This window comes from Hibiscus syriacus, unplaced genomic scaffold (assembly GCF_006381635.1).
Source record: "Hibiscus syriacus cultivar Baekdansim isolate YM2019G1 unplaced genomic scaffold, ASM638163v2 tig00111273_pilon, whole genome shotgun sequence".
NCBI classification, from domain to species: Eukaryota; Viridiplantae; Streptophyta; class Magnoliopsida; order Malvales; family Malvaceae; genus Hibiscus; species Hibiscus syriacus.
Window position 1 is genome coordinate 396481 of NW_024063040.1, and position 25904 is coordinate 422384.

Sequence of the window (25904 nt, forward strand, 5' to 3'; positions counted from 1 at the left end):
GTAGATATATTTTATTTTCCCTAACTTGTTTATATTGATTTTTTGCTTGCATTGCATAATCATGGCATAATCAAGGGTGTTGATTTGAGAGTGGTCATCAAAATCAAAGATTTTCATTATGGACAAAGGGTTTCATGATCAATTAAACTATAACACAGCTAAGTAATGGCATCATGGGGGAAATCTGAGGATAGAGAAGAACTATGTACTCAAAGATCGTATGTCCGTTGAAGAGCAAAAGGAGATACGAGAGATAAGAGAGAAGATGTCCAAGATGATGAATATAATATCGGTTTTGACCAATGGAAAAAAGACTCCTGCACAAAATGAGAGAGAGCTCAATGAACCTACTCCTATAATCTCATATATACAAGGGACTTCTGATCGTAACCAATTTGAGAAATTATGCGCAGTTACCATTCGTACCAACATGTTGTCAGAAGACCCCAAGCAAATAGTGACAATTATAAAAGTTCCCAGAGATGAGAAGAAATCATGCAATAAGAATTTATCGTCATTTAAGAGTTTTTGCCTAACGTTAGAAGCTCGGGATCAATCCAAGATGAAACGAGGTTCTCATTTTGGTATTATCCCTATATCATATAAGGAGTTATACGAGAAGCTACTAGAAGCAAGAGAAGTGGCTCCACATTATGAGAAACCTCGACAACTTTCTTATTCAAATTGGTATGATGTTAATGTTCGTTGTGAATATCATGCCGGAAATTAAGGACATTCCATTGAGAACTGCATCATTTTCAAGCATCGAATCAAACATCTTTTGGATTATGGAATTTTAGAGTTTGAGGTAGAAGATCAATATAGTTTGGTCACTAATTATCCTATCAGGTTGATACCAAAGGTATTCAAATGTAAGAGTATCAATGGGGGCACCCAGAAGGAAGAGGATTTACTGAAGAATGAGACTCAAATAAGTCATTTGAAAACTGAAAATGATAAATAAGTGCATAAATGGAAACCATGCGTGAGGATCTTCAAAGGATCAGTCAAGCCTTTCAAAAGGTTGGTTTAGGAAATACCCAGGAAGAGTGGATAATAGGGATCACTAAATTGAAAAATAATTGTAAGAAACACGAAGATCGGGGCAAGAAGTTTTTTCATGATCTACGGGTTACAGAAGAAATGCTCGATACAACTGACATCAAGTTGGAAAGATGTCAAGCCGAAAAGTAAATGTTATTTTTAATCAACATAAAAGATTCATATCATATCCATCAGTGTGGAATTGAAGCTGAACTAGAAGACACTAAAGCCAGAAATAAGAAATTGATGACATTTTTTGATCCTGTACAAGAACTTATTGACCATAAAGATTCCCTTACAAGGAAAAATGAGGAGTATTATTTACAAATCCAGGAATTGACATGTAAGCTGAAGGAAAAAGACAATGTCATAAAGGAAGTTGCTGCCCAAGCGAGCAATGTAGCTCGTAAACTGATTGATTTAGCTGGCTTTATGCAAGAGTTAAAGCAGATTGACAACTCTACACCTGAGCACGAATGGAAATTAATTTGGCTTTTGAGGGAAATAGAGAAATTGGGAGTTAAAGTTATCCCTTATATGTAAAGTTTGTTTGATGTATCGAAACTTTTGTGTTTAATAAAAGTTGTTTTAAGATAATCACTCTCGAATGATACCTTTAGCATATATACATTTGCATTGCACATTTTGCATTCTCATTTCTGTATTTTAGCATTTTCATCACATGTATTTATTTAAGTATTACTACATACATGTAAATAATTCATAAAAGGTTTTGTAACAGTAAAACTGAGATCATTCATTCATATTACTATGTCATCATTATGGAAACAATGGAGCAATCTCATGAGGGATCACAAGATTAGCTGCAAAAACAGTTTGACGAGTTACAACAAACATCAGGATCTCTACAAAATGAATCAAACCAGACTGCTGATGAAGAAGAGATGACCGTTAAAGAGCAACAATGCTATCAGGTTAATGCGTCGAGAATGATAACATACCCTGGGGCATCCCACTCGAACATAAAGAATAGCCTCATTAACTATGCACAATATGAGAATGGATTCAAGCAGGTGAAAGAACCAATCAGAAGTATAAAAGATGTTAATGCCTCTCACAAAGAACTAGAAGCGAGAGAACTCAGTTTGGTTTTATATTTGGTTATCCCCCATAAATTTAGGATTACTGATTTTGAAAAATATGATGGCACCAGTTGTCCTCTAATCCACCTGAGAATGTTTTGCAAAAAAATGGAAGGGTACCTAAATTTTGATGATTTGTTAATTCACTCCTTCCATGATAGTCTTGTTGGGCCAACAATAGTATGGTACAATCATTTGGATCGAGAGCAGATCAAAAGATAGGTTGATCTAACTGATGTATTTTTGGGACAATATTGATATGTTAAAAGTTTAGCTTCCAAACGTAAGGATATTCAAGAAATAAGGATGAAAGCTAATAAAATATTTCAAGAATAATTCTTAAGATGGAGAGAAGTGGAAGCACAAGTTCAACCTCCCATTATAGAAAAAGAGATACCATATATGTTTCATAATTCTCTTCCAGCTCATTTCTATGAGTTAATGCTGGCAAGTTCAAATGATGGATTTAAGTATCTTGTGACAAATGGAGAAGTAATTGAAAATGAAATCAAAAAAGGAAAATTAAAAGTCACATCCAGAAGACTACCTGATCAAAAAGCGAAAGCTGATGATGTGAATGAATGTCATATCCAAAGTCCCCGCAGTCGTAAAAGAAAATGAGCAATTAGTGGTTCGGACCGACCAAAGAAAATCCCATGATCAAGAAATACTTTCGAGGTGCTTCAAATTTCTATCTCAGATTTGTACCCTCATTTGATTAAGAGTCAATATATCACATCGAGGCCAATGAAAGTGCCACCAAACTCGTCTTCTCATAGCTATGATCAAGATAGTGTTTGTGATTTTCACTTGGAGTCATTCTACGGGAAATTTTAGGTCATTGTTAATGGAGATAGAGATGCTTATTGAAATTGGAACATTGGCACGAGAATTAGTGGAACAATGGATGACAAACTCAAGTGGGGTATCAAAGCATGATTAAGTCAATTGTCATCATATTGGATGAGTAATAGGGCATCCTAATCAAAGAAGAGATCATTTCATCAGTCATGGAGCTTTATCTCATTTTCAGTATCTTGTTTGAACGTGTTTTTGTTTCTTTCTCCGCCTTTTTGTAATAAATAAATTTGTATTGCTTTTAAGGTTATGAGCATTGAATCAATTTTACAATCTTGCATTTCTTCGAATATCAAATGGATTAAAAACTCTTTATGATTAGAGTTATACATTTTTGACAAAGTATCAAGATTGAAAACTGGTAAAACAATGACCTTGACCTTACCTAAAAAAAATACACCCAGACACCATATCATCCTCTTACAAAGATGAAAGAGCCTTCTCCAATTGCAAGGAATTAGACAAAATGCTTGATATTTATATATAGGAGCATACAACATGGGGCATATTATGTGTAACATTACGAAACCAACTATATTACTCTTCTATTGATGACGTTTGATGATGAAACTTTCATAAATAGGTAAAGTCAGTTGCTTGGAAATTGAACTCTAACAATGAGATTTTCTGATTTCCACTCAAACACCTAGACTATTATAGGTTATTCTTAACAAGCTTAAGAAATTGGAGCCATATACCCATGTTATACTATTATATGCAATAAAGTTTGAGTTGTCCCTCTAGAGAAATTGGTTAACAACCCTGGCTTTATGGATAAGTTTCAACTAGCCCAATGAAGGTTAATTCCAATAAAGCTGAATTCAGCTAGTCAAAGTGGCAAAAGGTTACTAAATAAGAAGTTGTTGTAAGGGAGTTAAGGAACACCTGTTATAGTCAACTTCACACGTGCACACAGAAATTTCATTTTTAGATCGATATTTTTGCACTACTTTGGTTAAATGGAAGATTTTAGAAAACTGAAATAAAGGTATTCTAGAAAGTCTAGTAACTGAGTATGCTAGTTGCGTCATTTTGTTCGCATCCGGTTAAAATACCAAGTCAAGAAAGTGAGGCATGTGATAAAATTCACAAAGAGTGAGAGAGGAGTGACATCTTCAATAGATGTAACAATAGAAAATAGGAAAACCAACCTGAAATTCAACCATAAATCTTGATACTTGTCAAAGAACTATAACTCTAAAACATTAAAGAGTTGTTGATTCTTTTGATATTCTTTGAACCCATGCTTATGATTTGATTCTATTGTGAACCTGTAAGGGGCAATATTTTACAAAATTCTATCATTCTTTGATAAAAAAAAGGAGGAAAAACATTTTCAAACAGAACAGTCTCAAATGAGAAAGTTTCTTGAAACAAGTTGATGCCTAATTTTACCTCTATTGAAGAAAAAGAGAATAAAGCGAGGCCAGAATGATGAAGCATTTCACATTTTTTAAAACAAGTGGTCCGAGAAACCAGAAAGTTTGGAGAATTGCTTTTATAAAGAGATTTGGGCACGAATAGAGCCACGAGTACCCACAATGGGGCATTATAAAAGTTGGATCATGAGATTTAAGTCAAACAGACATTGAGAGTAAGCCTTACAACTTAGAATGATGAGACATTTTGAAGGCTCATATCAGTAATAGAATGTTGGGGACATTTTGAAAGCACGTTTCAGGCAGAAATGATCCATGTGGGGCATTTTGAAAGCTCGCATCAACAAAAAACAAATACTGGGGCATACTGAAGGCTCATATTATCCTTTAAAAAGATCATAGATTTGAACAAATACCTCTAATGAGATAGAGAGATATGAAGAATGAAAATGGTGAAACAGTGACAATGGAACTGACCATATATGATCATTTTATCCATCATACGGTTACATTATACTGGTGATTTCACCTACATTGATGCTGACAAACTAAAGTATTTCGCTTGTATTCTCAATCAACTTTGTTTTAAGTATCCTTGTAACATCATACCATAGATCTGAATACCATGCAAAGAGATTTCCTGGTTAAGAAATCTGGGCATAAGCCACAGGAAAGGATGAATGTGTTGTCAAATGTTTTACGAACCAGTGATTATGATGCTGAACCAATGTTGTGATCATATGGTTTCAATTTGTTGATCCAAGATGAAGTTTGTCTTCAACCCCAAGAATCAAAGGTGAGAAATGATGAAGATTTCTTTCCACAAAAGAGCATTGGAATTTTAACAACAAGAAATTAGTGGAGCCAACTAAGATTGAACGATAAGTTGTTGTTAAACATCTCGACATGATCTAAATAGCCTTGTTTAAGATCTGATTAGATGTGGAGACATGAAAGGAATTAGGATAAATCCTCCTTGTAATGTGTTTCAAGAGTCAAATTAGAACACAGATTACTCTCCTAATTGACCTCTGCTAAGTTTGGTAATTTACATCTGCATTTTGCAAAGATGATAGATTCTCTTTTCATAGACGAAAGCTTTATTGGATTTCTACACAAGTTCTGGTGAAGAAGGTCGGAGTTATCAAAAATGAAATGGGGACAATTAGGTCAGAATTCTATAAAGTCCCATAAATGAAACAGTTCTTTTGAGACTTTAATGCAAATGGAGGTAAAGAAAAATAAAGATGCAAGTTGATCAGGCGATTCTTCAGAAATGCAAGCTTGAAAACATAAGTTGCTACACTGATGATTAAAGTAAACCCTGGAAAGGAATAATCAAGTGGAAGAAGATTGAATTAGCTACTTTGAAATCAATTGAAGATTGAATTGACATTCATGCATTCAAGATCATGCATTTGATTGTATTTGCATAAATACATTTTTCACAAGAAGATGCTGGGACAAAATACCTTACGAGTATAAGGTAGAATTCAAATCCCAAATACAAGAATCGCGTTAGGAAAGGCAAACATCTGAAGAATAGATGGAAGTAATCCACAAATGAAGCATTAATATTATGGCATGCCTAACCAACAAGTTGTTTTGAAAATGAGAAAACAATTTTCAAAGTTTCTCATTTAATCTTTTCAATAAAATGAAATTTTTGAAAGGTAAGAAGTTTCTAACCCAGTAAATTATTTCCCACAAATTTATAAAACCTTCGGGTCATTTGTAAAACCTCCGGGTAGGATGTTTTCGCATGAAAATAAGAAAGCGATTACCAAAGTTTCTCATTTAATGTTCAAGAAAATTAAATCCTCCGGGTATGATGTTTTTACTTTAATTTCCTAATAGAAATAAGTTAGCAGGACAAAAATTTCTTGTCTTTCTATCTTTGCTCTATTCTTGTTAACACAAAAATAAGCAAATAGGGGCAGCTGTCAACAGTCATTTTCATCTGTTCTCATTTTATTATATATAATATAATTATATATATTTATATTATTATTATTATTATTATTATTACAAATGTTACAAGACCAACTGGTTCCAATAGATCCAGAACCCGGTTCAGGCCCAATCCTAACAGATCCGACCCAGCAGGCCTGAGAAGGCCCAAGTCAGCTAGGGTTTCCTACATGCAGCTCCAGCCGCTAGTACTTCTCAGTCATTCGATCTAGACAAAGATCAACGATCCACAGTCACCCAGCACAAACCCTAGGGTTTCATTACACCCTATGGCCTATTCCGACCGCCGCCTCCATATGGTCCAACCAGTCACTGCCTCGCCACCATCTCCTCACCAGAATGATCCAAATGATGAATGGCAGTCACACACCTCGTCGATCTATGGTGAGTCACCGGACCTAGGTCCGGTGAGTCACCAAAAAGCCATCATTGCAGCCGAGTTTTGAGGCCTATAAAAGGTGACCATCATCTACAAACAAAGAAGATACATGGGGACAGAACAAGTATCTATACGAAACAGAGGGCAACGAGAGAGCAGGAGCCAAAATACAAAAGAAACACAGTAACAAACAACGAACCACAACAGTAAACAAGCCGAACGGAAAAAGAAGGGAAAGAAGAAACTTATCGATGAGCCCAAACATCGCCGAAAACCGTCGTTAACTGAGGGTAAAAATGTAGATCTAGTTCGATTTGAAGGTTTTTAGAACGAATGGATGTCGGATTCGGCTTTAGGATTGAATGAGGGTTGTTTGGGGGTCTTTTTATGTTTTCGGACACCGTTCTGACGGTGGTGTTGGGCGGGCGGCCGGTGACCGATTACCCTTCGGTGGAGGGTGTTGAAAACATTTTGATATTTCGATATAACAAATTAAGTTAAATGAATTTTAAGATTTTCCAAAATGATTTTCTAAGTATATTCGATATAATTATTCGAATATTAAAACATTACTCAAAATATTTCAAAAATCATTTTTAATCCTTACTTAAGTGTAAAATTAAGTTTTAATCTTAAAACAATTTCAAAATAATCTTTCAAAGTATTTCGAACCATTTCAAAGCCAAAAATTTCAGATTGCTCAGAGGGAACCGATTCCCCCCCAAGGGGGTACCGATTCCCGCTTGAATGGTTTGGCTCCAAGATTTCCAGAATGCTCAGAGGGAACCGATTCCCCCATAGGGGGTACCGATTCCCCCTGTTCAACGGTCGAAATATTTGAATTTTACACTTAGGGAACCGATTCCCCATAGGAGGTACCGATTCCCCCCACGCTCCAAACTGTTTTATTAATTGTTTTCACACTAAAACGGCTATATGATCTTCACTAATCATCCCCAACGTTCAGAAGAGATTCAAGGTGTATTTAAACAAGTTCTAAAGCCCTTGATCAACAAGAAATTATAGAGAAACAAGAGAGAAAGCATCAAACACCAAGTTTGTGCAAATCAAGCCAATTTTTCTTTCAATATTCATTTTTCTTTCAAGAACACCATTTGTGCTCATTTGTAATTATCTTTGAGTGTTCTTTTCTTGTTCTAGAATTTTGCAAACATCTTACCTTGTGAGGTTTTCTTGTAAGTTTGCAAATTTGTAATCTTCTCTTTGGGAAAAAGAGTGTTCTCAAGAGTTGGGGTATACTCTTGAGGGATTTTGTAAGGTTATCTCTTTGGCCTCAAAAGAAAGAACAAATTAGTGAATTTGTTGGAAAATCCTTAGTGTGGATAGCTAAGGTAGTGGACGTAGACTTTGTTTGAGAAAGTCGAACCACTGTAAATCGCTGTGCAATTACTTTCAATTTTTCTGCAAAAGCTTCCACGAAATTTTTAATTGCCAATTCACCCCCCTCTTGGCCGATTCCGTCGATCGATTAACTCAACAATTGGTATCAGAGCCTAACTCATTTGAAGGTTTAATCGCCTCTTGAGTCGATTCGGGAAGAGTTATATCGATTATTAAAGTCATCAATGGCCTCCGCTTCAAACTTCGACTCCGGTCTCGATTCGATGCCCGTCAACAAGCCTCCTTTCTTCAATGGAGCTAACTATGCCTATTGGAAGAATAGAATGATGTACTTCATTCAAGCAAGTGACATGGGAGCATGGAATGCTGTAGAAGAAGGATACATCAAACCTCTCACTCATACAAGGTTGTGGAGTGAAGGAGAGACAAGAATGTTCCAGCTCAACTCCAAAGCCATCCATATTATTTTTTGTGCTCTTGGACCAGATGAATACGGAAGAGTTTCATCGTGTACAACCGCCAAAGAAATATGGGACAAGCTTCAAGTCACACATGAAGGTACAGATGAGGTAAAGAAATCAAAAATTAGTATTCTAACGCATAGCTATGAAAATTTCAGGATGAAACCAAATGAAGACATCAAAGCTATGACGGATAGATTTTCAACGATTATCAATGGTCTCAAATCATATGGAGAGATCATCTCAAATGAAAAGCTTGTGAGGAAGTTAGTCTACTCCCTCCCAAAATCATGGCAATCAAAGAAGACGACAATCATCGAGTCTAAGGACCTATCGTCCTTAACTCTTGAAGAACTTATCGGTTCACTCCTCACTCATGAGATGATGCTTGAAGATGAGGTGGACCTTGATAAAGTTGAAGAGACACCAAAGGAAAATGAGAAGAAGAAAAATATTGGAGTTGCTCTCAAATCCACAAAAGATGAGAGTGATTCTAATAATGATGATGATGACGAGGAAATGGCATTGTTTGCCAAACGGTTCAGAAAAATGATGAGACCTTACCAAGGAAGAAAATTCAAACGAAACGAAGGCCTCAAAAATGAACCAAAAGAGAATGACCCAATCATTTGCTATGAATGCAAAAAGCAGGGGCATGTCAAATATGATTGCCCACAATTGAAGAAAAATGGTCAATCAAAGAATAAGCACAAGGCTCATGTGGCTACATGGAGCGATGAAGAAAGTTCCGATGAAGAGGAACAAGAAGTAGCAAACTTGTGCTTGATGGCATTCAGGGAAGATTCTAAGGTAACCTCTAACTCATCCGATTTTGATGATTTATCTTATGATGAGTTATTTGAGGAGTACAATGGGTTGGCTTCGGATTATGAGAAATTGTTTTTAAAATATAAAAAAGATGTTTCAAAATTGAAAAATGAAAACAAACTCATATCCAAAACCAACAACGATCTTGAAAGTAAAATCAAAGATTTGCAAATCAAACTAGAAGAGTTTGAAAAGAAAATTTTAGATTTGCAAAATTTACTTTCAAAGATCAATGATGATCATCAAAAGAAAATTGATGATCTTAAAACTTCTTTTGATAAAGTTGGAACAAAACATTTTGAAAAAGGTGGAAATTCAAAATCCAACTTTGTTAGAAAAAGTTTTAGAAACTACAATCATAGAGGTCCCCAAAGAACCTCTAATGGAAAAATCATTAGAAGTATGTGGGTTCCTAAAGAACTCATTACTACTAAAGATAAAATATCCTACACAAATGGATACCTAAGGGGACTAGGATTTTGGAAACTAATGAATATGGACCCAAAAGAATTTGGGTACCAAAAATCAAAAATTAATCTATGTTTGTAGGGAAAGGAGCATTGCTACAAGGCACGGGAAACAAATTCAAATTCATGGTACCTTGATAGTGGATGCTCAAGACATATGACCGGAGATAAAAGCCGGTTCATTGAGCTTAACGCCAAAAATGGAGGAGAAGTGACTTTTGGAGACAATTCAAAAGGTCACATTGAAGGTATTGGTACAATAGGTAATACCTCTTCCATACAAATTAAGAATGTTTTATATGTGAATGGATTAAAGCATAATCTATTGAGTATTAGTCAATTATGCGATAAAGGATTCAATGTCTTATTTGAAATTAATTGTTGTAAAGTCATTGACATTGCATCTAATCGGATTATGCTTGTTGGTCATAGAATAGGAAACATTTACATGGTGCATTTAGATTCTATTAATATGACTAATTTATGCCTAGTTGCTAAGGATGAGCATGATAGTTGGTTATGGCATAGGAGACTAGGTCATGCTAGTATGAGTGTTTTGCAACGGTTAATTCAAGGAGACTTAGTAAGAGGGTTGCCTAAGCTTAAATTTGATAATGATAAAATCAGTGATGCATGTGCTAAAGGAAAACAAAAGCGAGTTTCATTTAAATCTATTAATGATGTATCAACTAGTAGAGTATTACAATTGATCCATTTAGATCTTTTTGGGCCAACTAGAACTACTAGCTTGGGAGGAAAACAATATGCATTTGTCTTGGTAGATGACTATTCTAGATACACTTGGGTTCTATTCTTAAGTACTAAAGATGAAGCATTAGAAAATTTCATCACATTTTCAAAAATAATCCAAAATGAAAAAGGTTACTCTATCACTAGTGTTAGAAGTGATCATGGAACTGAATTTGAAAATCTTGGATTTATTGAGTTTTGTAATTCTAATGGTATTAGCCATAATTTTTCAGCACCTAGAACCCCTCAACAAAATGGAGTTGTTGAGAGGAAAAATCGAACTTTAGAAGAAATGGCTAGAACCATGCTTTGTGAAAATAATTTGCCAAAATATTTTTGGGCGGAAGCCACAAATACCGCTTGTTATGTTGTAAATCGAGTAATGATTAGGCCAATTTTAAAGAAAACACCATATGAAATTCTCAAAAATAAAAAGTCTAACATTAGCTATTTTCATCCTTTTGGATGTAAATGTTTTGTTTTAAACAACGGTAAAGAAAACCTTGGCAAATTTGATGCTAAAAGTGATGAAGGAATTTTTCTGGGTTATTCCTTAAATTCTAAAGCTTATCGTGTATTTAATAAAAGAACTTTAGTTGTAGAAGAGTCTATACATGTTGTTTCGATGATAATCCCCTTGCGAGGAAGGATTCTTCTGTTAATGATGATGTAGGTATTGTACAAGCAAATGACGTTAGACATGACGTTGGAGAATCATCATCAAAGGAAGAAACAAAAGATGAGGAAACTCATGATCCCCTCGAGAATCCAACCAGTGAAGAAAGGGAAGTATCTTTTCAAAGAGAGTACAACTATGTCAAGGATGGTGAAATTATAGGTAATCCATCAAAAGGGGTAACTACTCAATCTTCTCTTAGAAATATCTGTAATTATGTTGCATTTATTTCATGCATAGAGCCTAAGAACATCAAAGAATCATTAAAATATGAACATTGGATTATGGCTATGCAAGAAGAATTAAATCAATTTGAGAGAAGTAAAGTATGGACATTAGTTGAAAGGCCTAGTAATAAATCTACTGTAGGTACTAGATGGGTTTTTAGAAATAAACTTGATGAAAGTGGTAATATAGTGAGGAACAAGGCTAGACTTGTTGCTCAAGGCTATACTCAAGAAGAGGGCATAGACTATGATGAAACATACGCTCCCGTAGCTAGGATGGAAGCAATTAGAATGTTATTAGCATTTGCATGTTTCAATGAATTTAAATTATATCAAATGGATGTTAAAAGTGCATTTTTAAATGGTTTTATAAAAGAAGAAGTGTACGTGGAATAACCTCCAGGTTTTGAAGATTCAAATTTTCCGGATCATGTTTTAAAATTGACAAAAGCTCTTTATGGTTTAAAACAAGCTCCTAGAGCTTGGTATGAAAGATTGTCAAATTTTTTAATTGAAAAAGGCTTTTTAAAAGGAAATGTTGACACTACATTGTTTTTAAAGAGAAAAGGTAAAGATTTATTAGTAGTTCAAATTTATGTTGATGATATAATATTTGGTTCTACTAATGATGTTCTTTGCCAAGAATTTTCTAAGCTAATACAAAGTGAGTTTGAGATGAGCATGATGGGGGAGCTCTCATTTTTCTTGGGACTCCAAATCAAGCAAAGAAAAGATGGCATCTTCATTAATCAAGCTAAGTACGTCAAAGATATGCTCAAGAAGTTTGGACTGGAAAATGGGAAACCTCATAACACTCCAATGAGCTCCTCAACAAAGCTTGACTTAGATGAAGGAGGTAAATGTGTAGATATTAAATTATATAGGTCAATGATTGGCTCTTTGCTTTATCTAACCGCAAGTAGACCGGATATTATGTTTAGTGTTTGCTTGTGTGCTAGATTTCAATCATGTCCTAAAGAATCACATTTACTAGCTGTTAAGAGAATCTTTAGATACCTTAAGGACACTCCTAGTTTAGGACTTTGGTATCCTAGAGACTCTAGCTTTAGCTTGCATGCCTTTTCTGATGCGGATTATGGAGGGTGCAAATTAGATAGGAAAAGCACCTCTGGTACTTGCCAATTCCTTGGAAATATGCTGATTTCTTGGTTTTCAAAGAAACAAAATTGTGTTGCATTATCTACCACTGAAGCGGAATACATTTCAGCCGGTAGTTGTTGTGCACAAGTTTTATGGATGAAACAACAACTTTTTGATTATGGAATTGAAGTAGGTACCATTCCTATCAAGTGTGACAATACTAGTGCTATTTGTCTCACTAAAAATCCCATCCAACACTCTAGAACTAAGCACATTGAAATAAGACATCACTTCATTAGAGACCATGTCACTAAGGAAGATGTAGTTTTAGAATATGTTGATACTTTGCATCAATTAGCGGATATCTTTACAAAACCCTTAGACAAGGAAAGGTTTTGGACACTTAGAAGAGAATTAGGTTTAACTAACCTATCTTCACTTAGTGTTTAAAATAATTTAGCACTTTTAATAAATACTGAAAAATGCTTATAATAATAATTTTTGATTGCATTCTTGCTATTAGTTAGGGGGAGTTTATGATTCTTAGTGAAAATTAATTGTATGTTCAAATAATATTTAAAGATTAATTTAATTGTTTGAACATAATTATTTTTCAATATATGAGTTGCCTATACCACTAGAGAAGATTAATTTAGCATTTTATGTGCTTAAAAGTCAGATTTTAGCATTTTGGTGCAGAGGGAATCGATCCCCCCATGAGGGAACCGATTCCCCCTTTGAAGGGGAACCGATTCCCCCCACAGGGGAATCGATACCCCCCTGGGGTTCTGTTAAAATCGGGCAGAACCCTTCAAAACACGCAAAAACCCTCCTTTTCTTCTTCTTCCGCCGTTCTTCATCTCTAAATCTCTCAAATCTCCATTGTTACCTCAAATTAACGATATTAATCAGAAATTGCTTCAAATATCATCTTCTAAACCTGTTGAAATCATTAAAATCGTGCAAACAACATCTAAATCCCCTCAATCTTCATCTTTCAAGGTAAATTTTTCTAAACTCTCTATTTCATTGTTTTTGAACATAGGATTAGTTTTAATTAGTTCTAGGTTGAAATAGTGATCGGGCATTGATTATTTAGTGATTAGAAACTAGATGTTACAACTAATTTCATCAAAAACACAAGAATTTTCCAAAATTTTTAATTTTTCGAAATAAAAAAAATGTTAATTTTCAAATTATTGTGTTTTGATTAAATTATGTTGTTGTTATAAAAACTATACATATATTGTTTCTCAAAACCATATTTTTCAAAAGTTTTTCAAAAACTTTGCCCATTAGGATTGATTTAGAGAACCTTGAAATATTGAGGACTCATTTGAGTTTTGGGATTAATTGAATTGCATACATTTGTTTTTAAATTTGCAGGTTATTCAATCTATTCCGATTTCCTTCACCATGTCTAATCCTAAACGTGCTAGGTCTTCATCTAGTCGTTCACATCGACAACCAAATCCACCTCCAAATCCTCCACCTATTCCAATTTCTAATCCTAATCCTATTGATCCTAATTTGACTATCCAAAATTCGTGTTTCAATCATCCTGGTCCTAGAAATCATCGTTTTTGGTATTATCAATATTTCGACTCTTACAAAATCCGAGAAGAACGTATTCCTTCTCGTCAATCTATGTTAGCTATCAATTTTAAATATCTTCCTCTTTTACAAGAGTGGAAATTTGATAAACTCTTTGACTTTGAACCCATCGTTTACCATCAACTTGTTCGTATTTTCTATTCTAATGCCGTTTGTGTTAAAGACCAAACTGAAACCGAAACCATAGGAATTCGTTCCTACCTTCTAGGACAATTCTTATATATTGACTCGGCTTACATAGCCAATACATTCGGATTAGATAATGAAGGGATTTCAAATGAAAAACAGGTTTTAGGATCTCGTTATAAAAGAAGGGATAGTGCAAGTGTCCTAGACCTTCATGAACGTTTTCTTCATCTAATGATTTCTTGGTGGTTTCGACCATCTGGAGGTCGTTATTCTACTCTTAGAGCCTTAGATCTTTGGTGGTTACATTGTTTCGAAAACAATATTAAAATCAACCTACCTCAGATTATTTTTGCTGAAATTGTTGAAACCGTAAATCTTGTTCCTAATAAAAAACTTTGTTCATCTCTTGTTTACGGTTGTATTTTGAGTAATCTGTTTTCCAAAGCTGGGCTTAGAGTCAGTCTAGATGCCGTTTTTCCTCTTAAGAAACAAATTAACCTTCTTTCCTTAACGAGAGCGGGATGGATTAAGGATAAGGAAACCGGGGAATGGGTTCGATCTTCTGCAACTACTCCGGGAGCTAGTTCTTCACGAGCTCCACCCGAAGCTGACGAAGATCTCGAGCTTGAGCAACTAATGCGAGACATCGATGAAGCTGAAGTTGAACCTGAGCAGGTCGAGGAGCAGCCCGAAGAGCAAGCACAACAATCGACTCAAATGCCTCCATATTTTCAATCTTTTATGGAGACATTTGATTACCGATATGCGACCATGGATTCGCGCTTTATTTCTATAGAGTCCCATTTATCCACAATGGGAGCTCAACAATTAGAAATTCTTCGGGAAATGCGTGCAAATAATGAAGCAACCAACGTACGTATTAATGACCTCACTAACGAAATGGCCGCTATGCGAGCTCGTTTTCCTCCTCCCGATCCTCCTACGGATGTTTGATTCTATGTTTTACTTTGTTTTCCAAACTTATTGTTTTAACATTTTGAATATTTTGGGATGTTTGAATTTGAGGATTGTGAATTTGTTTGGATTTATGGATGGTTTGAACTTATATATTTGGTGTGATTTATTTATTATTGCATCATTTACATCATTATTAGAAATATGACCAATTTTGCCATATCACATTATTTATGAATATTGATTACGGAACTAATGGCTAACGTTTCTCTTAATTGTGATCTTAGCAGCTTATGCATACATATACCTAATCAATTGGCTTAATATTTTTCACGTTTATTTGAATCTTTTTGATTTAACAAAAAGGGGGAGAAGTGTGTTTTAAGTGTGTTTTTAAAATGATAAATGGGAGAAGTGTTAAAGTAAGGGGGAGTAATTTCAAAACTTGATTTCAAAATCTTAAAATTACTAAAATGTTTTGTTATATCAAAAAGGGGGAGATTGTTGAAAACATTTTGATATTTCGATATAACAAATTAAGTTAAATGAATTTTAAGATTTTCCAAAATGATTTTCTAAGTATATTCGATATAATTATTCGAATATCAAAACATTACTCAAAATATTTCAAAAATCATTTTTAATCCTTACTTAAGTGTAAAATTAAGTTTTAATCTTAAAACAATTTCAAAATAATCTTTCAAAGTATTTCGAACCATTTCAAAGCCAAAAATTCCAGATTGCTCAGAGGGAACCGATTCCCCCCCAAGGGGGTACCGATTCCCCCTGAATGGTTTGGCTCCGAGATTTCCAGAATGCTCGGAGGGAACCGATTCCCCCATAGGGGGTACCGATTCCCCCCTGTTCAACGGTCGAAATATTTGAATTTTACACTTAGGGAACCGATTCCCCATAGGGGGTACCGATTCCCCCCACGCTCCAAACTGTTTTATTAATTATTTTCACACTAAAACGGCTATATGATCTTCACTAATCATCCCCAACGTTCAGAAGAGATTCAAGGTGTATTTAAACAAGTTCTGAAGCCCTTGATCAACAAGAAATTATAGAGAAACAAGAGAGAAAGCATCAAAACACCAAGTTTGTGCAAATCAAGTCAATTTTCCTTTCAATATTCATTTTGCTTTCAAGAACACCATTTGTGCTCATTTGTAATTATCTTTGAGTGTTCTTTTCTTGTTCTAGAATTTTGCAAACATCTTACCTTGTGAGGTTTTCTTGTAAGTTTGCAAATTTGTAATCTTCTCTTTGGGAAAAAGAGTGTTCTCAAGAGTTGGGGTATACTCTTGAGGGATTTTGTAAGGTTATCTCTTTGGCCTCAAAAGAAAGAACAAATTAGTGAATTTGTTGGAAAATCCTTAGTGTGGATAGCTAAGGTAGTGGACGTAGACTTTGTTTGAGAAAGTCGAACCACTGTAAATCGCTGTGCAATTACTTTCAATTTTTCTGCAAAAGCTTCCACGAAATTTTTAATTGCCAATTCACCCCCTCTTGGCCGATTCTGTCGATCGATTAACTCAACAGAGGGTTTTTAGAGAGAAGCAGTTTGAGAGAAATGGGAGGTTTAAGCCTCCTTGGGTCGGTTTTGGCCTATTTATACCCTCTCTCATACGACTTCGTTTTAGGGAAGGGTCTTCTGTATAATTTTAGCGTGGAAAATTATGTCCGCAATACCCCTGGTTTTGTAAGCTTTGCAAGTTAGTCACCGAAATCAGGTTTTACACATTTTAATTTGGTTCTTGCATTTTATTTTATTTATATTTTTGTCACACCTATATGTTTATGTATTTTAGGATAAAATAACATATTTAGCCCTTATATTTTTATAATTTATATTTTAATCCCGTATTATTATATATATGTTAAATTACATTAATAGTACATAGTTTTTATAATATTTTGAATTATGGCCTCTAGTTTTATTATTATGCAATTTAATCCTTTAGTTTTAAATATTTCAATTTTAAATATTATTTTTAGGATTATTTACTATTATAGTATTTTACATATTATATATTTTGTAATAATAATCTAGAATTTTGATATTTTCATGTTTTAACCATTAAAATAATTATTTGTAATATGGTTATTTTATTTTATACAATAAGTCATAAAAAAAAATATTTCCTTAACTTATTAGGAATATATTTTTAAATGATTATTGGTATAAAATAATATTCCAAATGCTTTTTATGGGATCATAAATTAAAATTAAATATAAATTTGTTAATTTATTTCAAAGACAATTAGTTGATAAACAAATGTACCAATTTTGAGCGTTGTGGGGTGCTAATCCTTCCCCACAAGTAACCAACTCCCGAACTCATTTTCTGGTAAGCAGACCCTTGTTTATGTTATTTTAATATTATTCTTAGGAATTATATTAAAATAACATATCATTTGGTGACCAATCACACCTCAATAAATAATTGGTGGTGACTCTTCAAATTAGTGTTTTATCTGATTCATGGAAGAAAAACACTTACTTTTTTGAAACAGTGACACTTATGTGTACACTTTTATTTGTTTTTTGGTCACCGGGCAAATAAACGTCTCGGCAGTTGGTATCTTGGTGAAAGGATGCTGATTATTAGTTCACTATTTGTTGCTTGACTTCTAGGAATTCGGGGCTGTTTTAAATTTCTTTTAGAGTTGGAGGTCAGTCTTCTACTAATGGTACCATTACACAATCTTCAATCTTTGAATGCTTGGTTACAAATTTTTCTTTGCATAAAGTTAACAAGTTAAATATGACTTTTGATGGTATCAAAAAGCCTTGGTTAATAATTTTCCTCTTTTGTTACAACACATGATTCTATTTCCCTCTAAGCTTCGTGTTGGCAAATACTTCAGCTTTAAATGATTAGTTCTCATTTTTTTTTTAGGTATATTGTTGAACATGCCAATGATTTGGGCGATTTTTCCAAAAAAATCACCTTTTTTTAATTATATACGTGTCAGACACTGTTAGAAAAAATATTATGAATTTATCATCCTTTGCAGAAAAAACGCGGCCCATTCACCTCTTCTTATGCCACGTGTAAAGATTGGGTGCTAGTTTTATAAATTTTTTTAAATTGTGACTAATATGTAATTAATTCTATTAGGCTGATTTTTGTGTAAAAAGTTAATTTTTTTTGTGTGTGCAAAAAAAACTTTGAGGGTAAGTAATTTAAAATATGAATAATTTTATAAAAGTTTTATAATTAATATTTCGTTTACAAAATGATGATGATGATAATAAATATTTATTAATTTAAAAAATTTTAAATTTTATATATTTTTGAAAAATTTATTGACTTTTAAAATTAATTGTTTAAAAATATAAAAATATTAAAATAAACTTTTAATTACAATTGAGGGATAAATGAATTATTATTTTTTAACAATAGTTAATAAAGTTTATTCATTTTTAATAAAATTAGAATTTAATATTTATTTTATATTCAATAAAATTAATATTAGAAAGAATATTTTAAATATATATGTGATATTTTTTAGCTTTATATTCTTTTTTATTGAATTTTGTTACAAGTTTAGAGAGTAACACAGAAGAAAGGAAAATCTTTAGATTTTCCTGTATGTATTTATACTTTTCTTTTAGAAACATTTTACCATATTTTTTCTTAATTAATTTGAATAATAGCATACTAAATGATTAATTTGAATTATAACTCATATATTTAAAATTCAATAAAAATACAATAAAAAAAGAAATAAAAGTGAATAAAATTCAACAAAAAAAGGTAAAGCTAAAAAAATATCACCTATACATTTAAAATATTCTTTTCAATATTAATTTTAAAAAATATAAAATAAATATTAAATTCTAATTTTATTAAAATTGAATAAACATTATTAACTGTCGTAAAAAATAATAATTAATGAATAATAATTCATTTGATCTCTCAATTGTAATTAAAAGTTTATTTTAATATTTTTTTTATTTTTAAACAATTAATTTTAAAAGTCGATAAATTTTTCAAAAATATATGAAATTTATAATTTTTTAAATTATAAAATATTTTTTATCATCATCATCATCATTTTGTAAAAGAAATACTAGTTATAAAATTTTTATAAAATTATTCATATTTTAGATTAATTATCCTCAAAGTTTTTCTATATTAGATTATACATATTGTGTAATTTCATGCAAAAATCAAAATTTGTCGAGTTATAAAATAATTTTCAAAAGAAGATTTAAAGATTTTAATGGTTTTTTTCACACACAAAAAAAAAGGTTGATGTTTTTACATAAAAATCACCCTAACATAAATTAATTACATATTAGGCACAATTTTAAAAAAAATACGAAACTAACATTCAATATTTACACGTGGCATAAGGCGCGGTGCATGGGCCACGTCTTTCAACATGTGGCGCCAAATCAGTGTAAGGCGCGGTGCATGGGCCGTGCCTTTCTGCAAAGGGTGCTATATCTATAATATTTTCTCTAACGGTGTTTGACACGTATATAATTAAAAAAACAGTGATTTTTCGGGAAAATCACCATTGATTTGAACGTAGGGTCCGTTTGTTTCACTGAAAACGTTTTTCAGAAAATGTTTTCCGTAAAATGGATTACATTTTTTAAAAACATTTTCTAGAAAACTTTTTACGATATTTGGAAGATGTTGTTTAAACTCTTTTTCCACTAGTTGATGAATTTTAAAAAAAAATATTTATTACAAATATTAAATACAATAAATAATATTATTTATCATAAAACTTAATGTTATTATTTTTAAAATATTGAAATAATTTATTTATTATTTTTATTAATAAAAATATTAATATTGGTTAATATTGGTATATTTTATTGAAATAAAAATATTATAAATTATATTAATTATTTATTAAATTAATAGTGTTATATTATATTTTAAAAATATTAATTAGTATATTTTAAATATTAAAATATTATCATATTATTATATTAATATTAAAAAATATAAATAATATTATTCATTATTAATAATTTAATAATATTATTTCTATGAAATTAATAAATAATATAAATTTTATTAATAATTCATTATATATTATTAAAATAAAAATGCAATATCTAATATTATTATAATATAATTGATTATTTTATTATAATATTAAAAATATAATATTATATTATTAGAACATTAATAAATATATATTTTAAATATTTAATAATTAATATTTTGATTAAAATTATATTAAAATATTTATTAATATTAAATTCATAAAATAAAATTATTTTGATTATTTATTCTTTGAAGTAAAAAGTTTGAAAAATGACTTACAAAAAATCAGACCGTAAGTCATTTTCCAGAAAACACAAAGAAAATTATGTTGATCAGTAAAATGTTTTACGTTGACCAACTTATTTTCCTCAACCAAACACTGAAAAATGATGAAAACGTTTTACGTGAAACAAACGGACCCGTAGCGAAAATGAAAAAACTAGAGAAATCATTGATAATGCTTTTGGCTTCTCAAGGCGGTAGTAATATAGAAGGCTCGAAGTAATGGAATAATTAAAATAATACTTTCTTTCAGGTTCCTCATGGAAATGAAACAAATGGAGGACTTGCTGCTGGTGGAAACCAAGCAGGAAATCAGGCACATTCTGCACAACCATTTCCCACTCAATCTTTTCAAGTTGCTCTCAAGTTATGCCAATTCCTTCTAGTGCAGCACAAGTTTCTATTCCTTCACTTAATACGGTTGTACAATTGAACTCTATTCATCTTTTAGCATATTCTTATTTGATTGTTTTCTAATTCCATCTTTTTTTGTTTTCGCCAGCCAATTCCCGATTCTTTAAATACCCTCTCCGAGTTTATAAACCGAATGGAGGCACATTCTCCAAATGGTGATAATACTAAAATTATTAAGCATTTGTTTGGAAATAGTTGCAGAAACTAATTGCTACTGCATTATGCAGGCTATCAGCCACATACATCTACAATTAACATAAGGGACCAGCCAAGGGTTGCATTACTGTCCGATGCACGAGGTCTGCCAACACCTGAAGCATTGAGCATTGTAATTCGACATGCAGTACGGCTTCTTAGCAGTCATGCTATTGGTGCATCGTCTGTAAGTTCCATGCATTAGCATGTCTCCTGTATTTACTGTCTTTTGGAAATTTCTGGGCTTTTTCTTTTTATTAAATGATTAACTGTGAAGGTTGATATAACATGTTGAATACTAGTTTCCTTCTATAGTTTAAAAACCGTTTGTCAGTTTTGTGCTAAAATCTCTATGAATTTTCTTCCGCATGTGAAATTATTGGCTTTGTCTGGTTGAAATTTTGTACATTATGAAATTCACAAGTACTCATGTAGATCGAGAAAGGTAGATGAGAATTTTTTCTGTTACATTATTTGTACGTCATAATTTAAGTTACATCAGTTGTAAAATAGTGAAATTATTATGTAACTGAGAATTCTTTACTCTGAATGGATTTCACGTTATTTTTCTTTCTACCTTTAAAGTTTGAGAAATTTACATCAGATTCTATGTATCTTTTCAAATGCTGCTACTTTTGTAGCATATACGTTTAGAGCAAGAGAGGAAATCTTCTGATCCTACAGTGCGGGGGCAAATTCAAACAGAATCGGTACAAGCAGGTCTTACAATGCAGCATTTAGGCTCTCTTCTTTTAGAGCTTGGCCGATCCATATTGACGTTGCGCATGGGACATTCTCCTGTATGACCCACAATCTCTGGCATCCTTATTCCCTGTCCTCATTGAATAATAACATGTCACTAAATGTTTCATTAAATTCACAGGCAGAATCTTCTGTTAATCCCGGACCTGCAGTTGATATATCTCCTTCTGGGCCGATTCCTATAATGGTTCAGGTATGCTAAAATTTTGTTTACATTGTATCAAGTTGTAAAATGACTGTAAAATTCTGCTAATATATTATATATATATATGGTAATGTGTAGATATATTGATTAACAGAACAACTCTGAGCAATTCATGCATGTATCTGATTCTTTCATTCTAATATGTGTTTCTGTTGATATTATTTGCCGGTAGCTAAATTGAAGAGTATGATCTATGGTTGTATCAAGTTTCTAAAATACTGCACAATCCTGCTAATATATCCTATTCGTGTTTGGTTTCGGAAGAAAACAGGGAGTTATGAGCTGTAAAAACCTGTATTTTACAATTTTAACATGTTATTGTTAGTTCTGTGCAACGTGGTTTTTTTCCTTCTTGTTGAGTACAGACACTGTACTTCACCAGTTGGCCTGAGATGTGCTGAGACAACTACTATGGATGAACTTGCTTTGTTAATTCAAATTTTTAAAATGTTTTTAGGATCTTATTCATCATGCATGCATTGGTTGTTTATTTGCAGCCTTTTCCCCTACAAACCGAATCCCTCTTTAGTGGTTCCCAATCTCCATCAAATCCTTTGACTGTAGGTCCTGTTGGTGTTGGAAATATTGCACGGCATGTAAACATCCACATACATCCTGGTGGGTATGCAGTCAGGTCATAATTTCCCTTTCTTAAACTAAAGTAAAGAGATTTCTTTATTTAGTAATTGTCATTATTATCAGGCACAACACTGGCACCTGTGGTTTCAGCAGTTGGTAATAGAACAAGTAATGGGGAAGGGATGCAAGGGGAACGTGGTAACAATGCTGGTTCAGTGCGGGTTCTTCCTTTGCGAGGTGCTATTGCTGCTACTGACCAACCACGTGCTACTGGTGCAATGTCCCATGCTGCCCAATATACTCCCACTGAGGCATCACTATCCTCTGGTTCTGAACTCAATTCGAGAATTAGAAACTTAGTCAGCATGCAGGGAGATACCCAGGCTGGTATTGTTTTCAGATTCTAATAACTACATTGTTGTTCATATTATGTCTCTGGTATTTGAAGGTCAAAGTAGAATTGTGGAATTCATGTTTGCATCTGGTACAGGTAGTCAGCAGCCCAATAATATTGCTTCTATTGGAGCTGGGGATTCTACTGTTGTTTCTACTGTTGTTTCTTTACCTGCAAACCTTGAAGCTGAAGAACCAAAGGTGTGCTTTATTCACAATAAAATGATCTCAAGTAGGAATTATTTATGTCTAACCACTACTTTGTTACTATTAATAATCAGTCACAACCTCAACATGCTGAAGTTAGTAACAATAACACAAAGAGTGGTGAGAGTTCAAAGGATGCGTCAGTTGGCACAGTTGGATACTCTCCTAATTCAAGTGGAGAATCCATGTTTAAGTCTGAAGATTCTTCAGGAAGTGTTCTCAAATCCAGCGAGGACAATGCCAAACCTGTACCGCTTGGATTGGGGTTGGGGGGTTTGGAACGTAAGGTGAGATGATAAATTTGTACTTTTATTATTAATCTAATTATGTTACTTCTATTGAAAATGATCTTATGATATCATTCTGACCAGGGACGAGTCAAGCCGACAAAATCATCTTCCACTGCCAGTGATAGCGGGGCAATTAGTTCTGCACTTGATCAAAACCTGACTGCTAGAGCAACTGGTCAACAGATTTTGCAGTCACTTGCATCTCGGAGCTCTTCTATAAATAGGTTAGATACTTCCTCAGGTAATCAAGGTGTTCAGAGTAGTAGATTGTCAAGAGTGCAGGGTTCCGTTGATCAATCAGGGGCTGCTAATGCTCTCTGAAGTTCTTCAAAGTCCTGCATTAAATGGCTTATTGGCTGGGGTCTCGGAGCAAACTGGTGTTGGTTCACCAGTTGATTTTAGGAACATGTTGCAGCAACTCACTCAAAGTCCACAAATCATGAACACTGTAAGTCTACTAGCTCAGCAGGTTGATAGCCAGGATATTGGAAACATGTTTTCAGGGTTTGGAGGAGGTCAAGGTGGTGTTGATCTGTCACTAATGTTCCAACAAATGATGCCTATTGTTACTCAGGCGCTTGGTCATGGGCCATCTGTACGTCCGCCATTTCCTGCTGTAGAACCTAAATTGCAGGTATAGTGTGATTGGGAAGGTCAACTGCCGCCAATGAATCATGTGATCAAGATTATTCTGTTCTTTTTATTGTTTACATATAATTTAGATTTTTCATGTGGTTTGTGTGCACGTGTATACATGGAGGATTGTCCTATCTGCTGTTTTTTCCAGGATATTGAACACACGGTTCAGAGGATTGAGCAATCTAATCTACCAGGTAACGTCTTCCATGCTGTAGTCGAAAATGCAGTTCAAGTATATGGTAATGGGAGGAATGCTGAAGAACTTCTGATTGAGTTGTGTGGTAATGAAGGTCTTGTGAAGGTGAGTTGTCTGGCTCGGCGATATCTTTTTTTGAAAATGCAGCAAGAAGTTTAAGTGCTTCCATTATGTTGAGAAATAGAATGGCTTAAACAACATTATCCTCTTTAACTGCCTAATTTTCCGTATTGGTTATTGTACTGAAACTCATAATATTTACTAACATGTTCAGGAATACACAGAGATGCTACAGCAGGACCTACGTCAAAGATTTCAGGATAAATCTGAGAAGGATAAGTCAAGCTCTTGATTCTTAAAGTAGAAATTTCTTGAAGCTGTGTGGCTAATCTCTTCGTTCCGGGCTGGGGTCATTTCTTACTCGGACTCCATTTGTAAACCCAGTCTTCTGGGATGATTGATCTATATCTGTTTTGTATGTGCTTTTTGTTTAATTGAAATTATCATGATAATTATATCGTTTAACATCAGGCCATTGGTGTTTTTCTTTATGCTGGTTTCTTAGATGTGAAAATGCAGACATCTACTATTACCACGTTTTTATATTAACCAACAATCCTCTAGTATCTAGAGATCAAACGCTCTAATGTGTACAAATTAAACTTGACATTTACATGCTATTCTCAGCATTTCCGTTCATTTAAGCTTCTTGGATGACTGGAGTGGTTTAATTTAAGATACATGGCTGCTGTTGGTTCTGCTCGTTTTGATTTTCATGAGAAATAATTTAAGCTAGGATTTGTTCATGGTCATCCGAATCAAAAGCTGGAGTGGGTACGTGCTGTGCGGATGTTATTTGGTGGTTCAATATAAGAAACACAGTCCATGTTCGTTCTATATAATGTTGATCAGGATTGTAGAATGAGTAGGGTGATGATTCCATATGCTTGGTTACTTTACATAGTCTTTACTTGTAATCTAAAGGGTATTTGAAACGTAGATGAGGTGAACCATGTTGTATTCCTAACGTGATACGGTCACAGGTATAACCCATACTACTGAAATGACGTCTGAAAACCAAAATGGAGAAACGGTGTGAAAGTAGTGTGTTCTTGACAAGGTGCGTGACTGTCACACTCGTCGTTTTTCTGCGGTCGTCATATGTAATTTGAGAAGAGTACCTTCAAAGTTGCATATGGTTTGTTGGACTCTGGTCGCAATTTATGGTTCTGCAGCACGCAGAGCTAAAGCCATCCTGACTGTATGGTACGAACATGGCATGCCCACAAATTGTGTGTTGGTTGAACATACGAGCCTGAAGCACTTCCTAATCTTTATCTGAGAAAATAAACAGAAATCATCAATAATTGTTATTATACCTATGGTTGCTCTTGAAATCCATTTTTTAAGCGCTTAAAACTGTGGGTTACGTTAAATTGACGATGATGGATTTAGCG

At 33.4% G+C, this 25904-nt stretch overlaps 1 pseudogene; it reads left to right on the top strand.

Annotated features, from left to right (window-relative positions):
- Positions 1–220: 220 nt before the first annotated feature.
- Positions 221–24809, top strand: LOC120157605 (annotated as a pseudogene).
- Positions 24810–25904: the final 1095 nt, after the last annotated feature.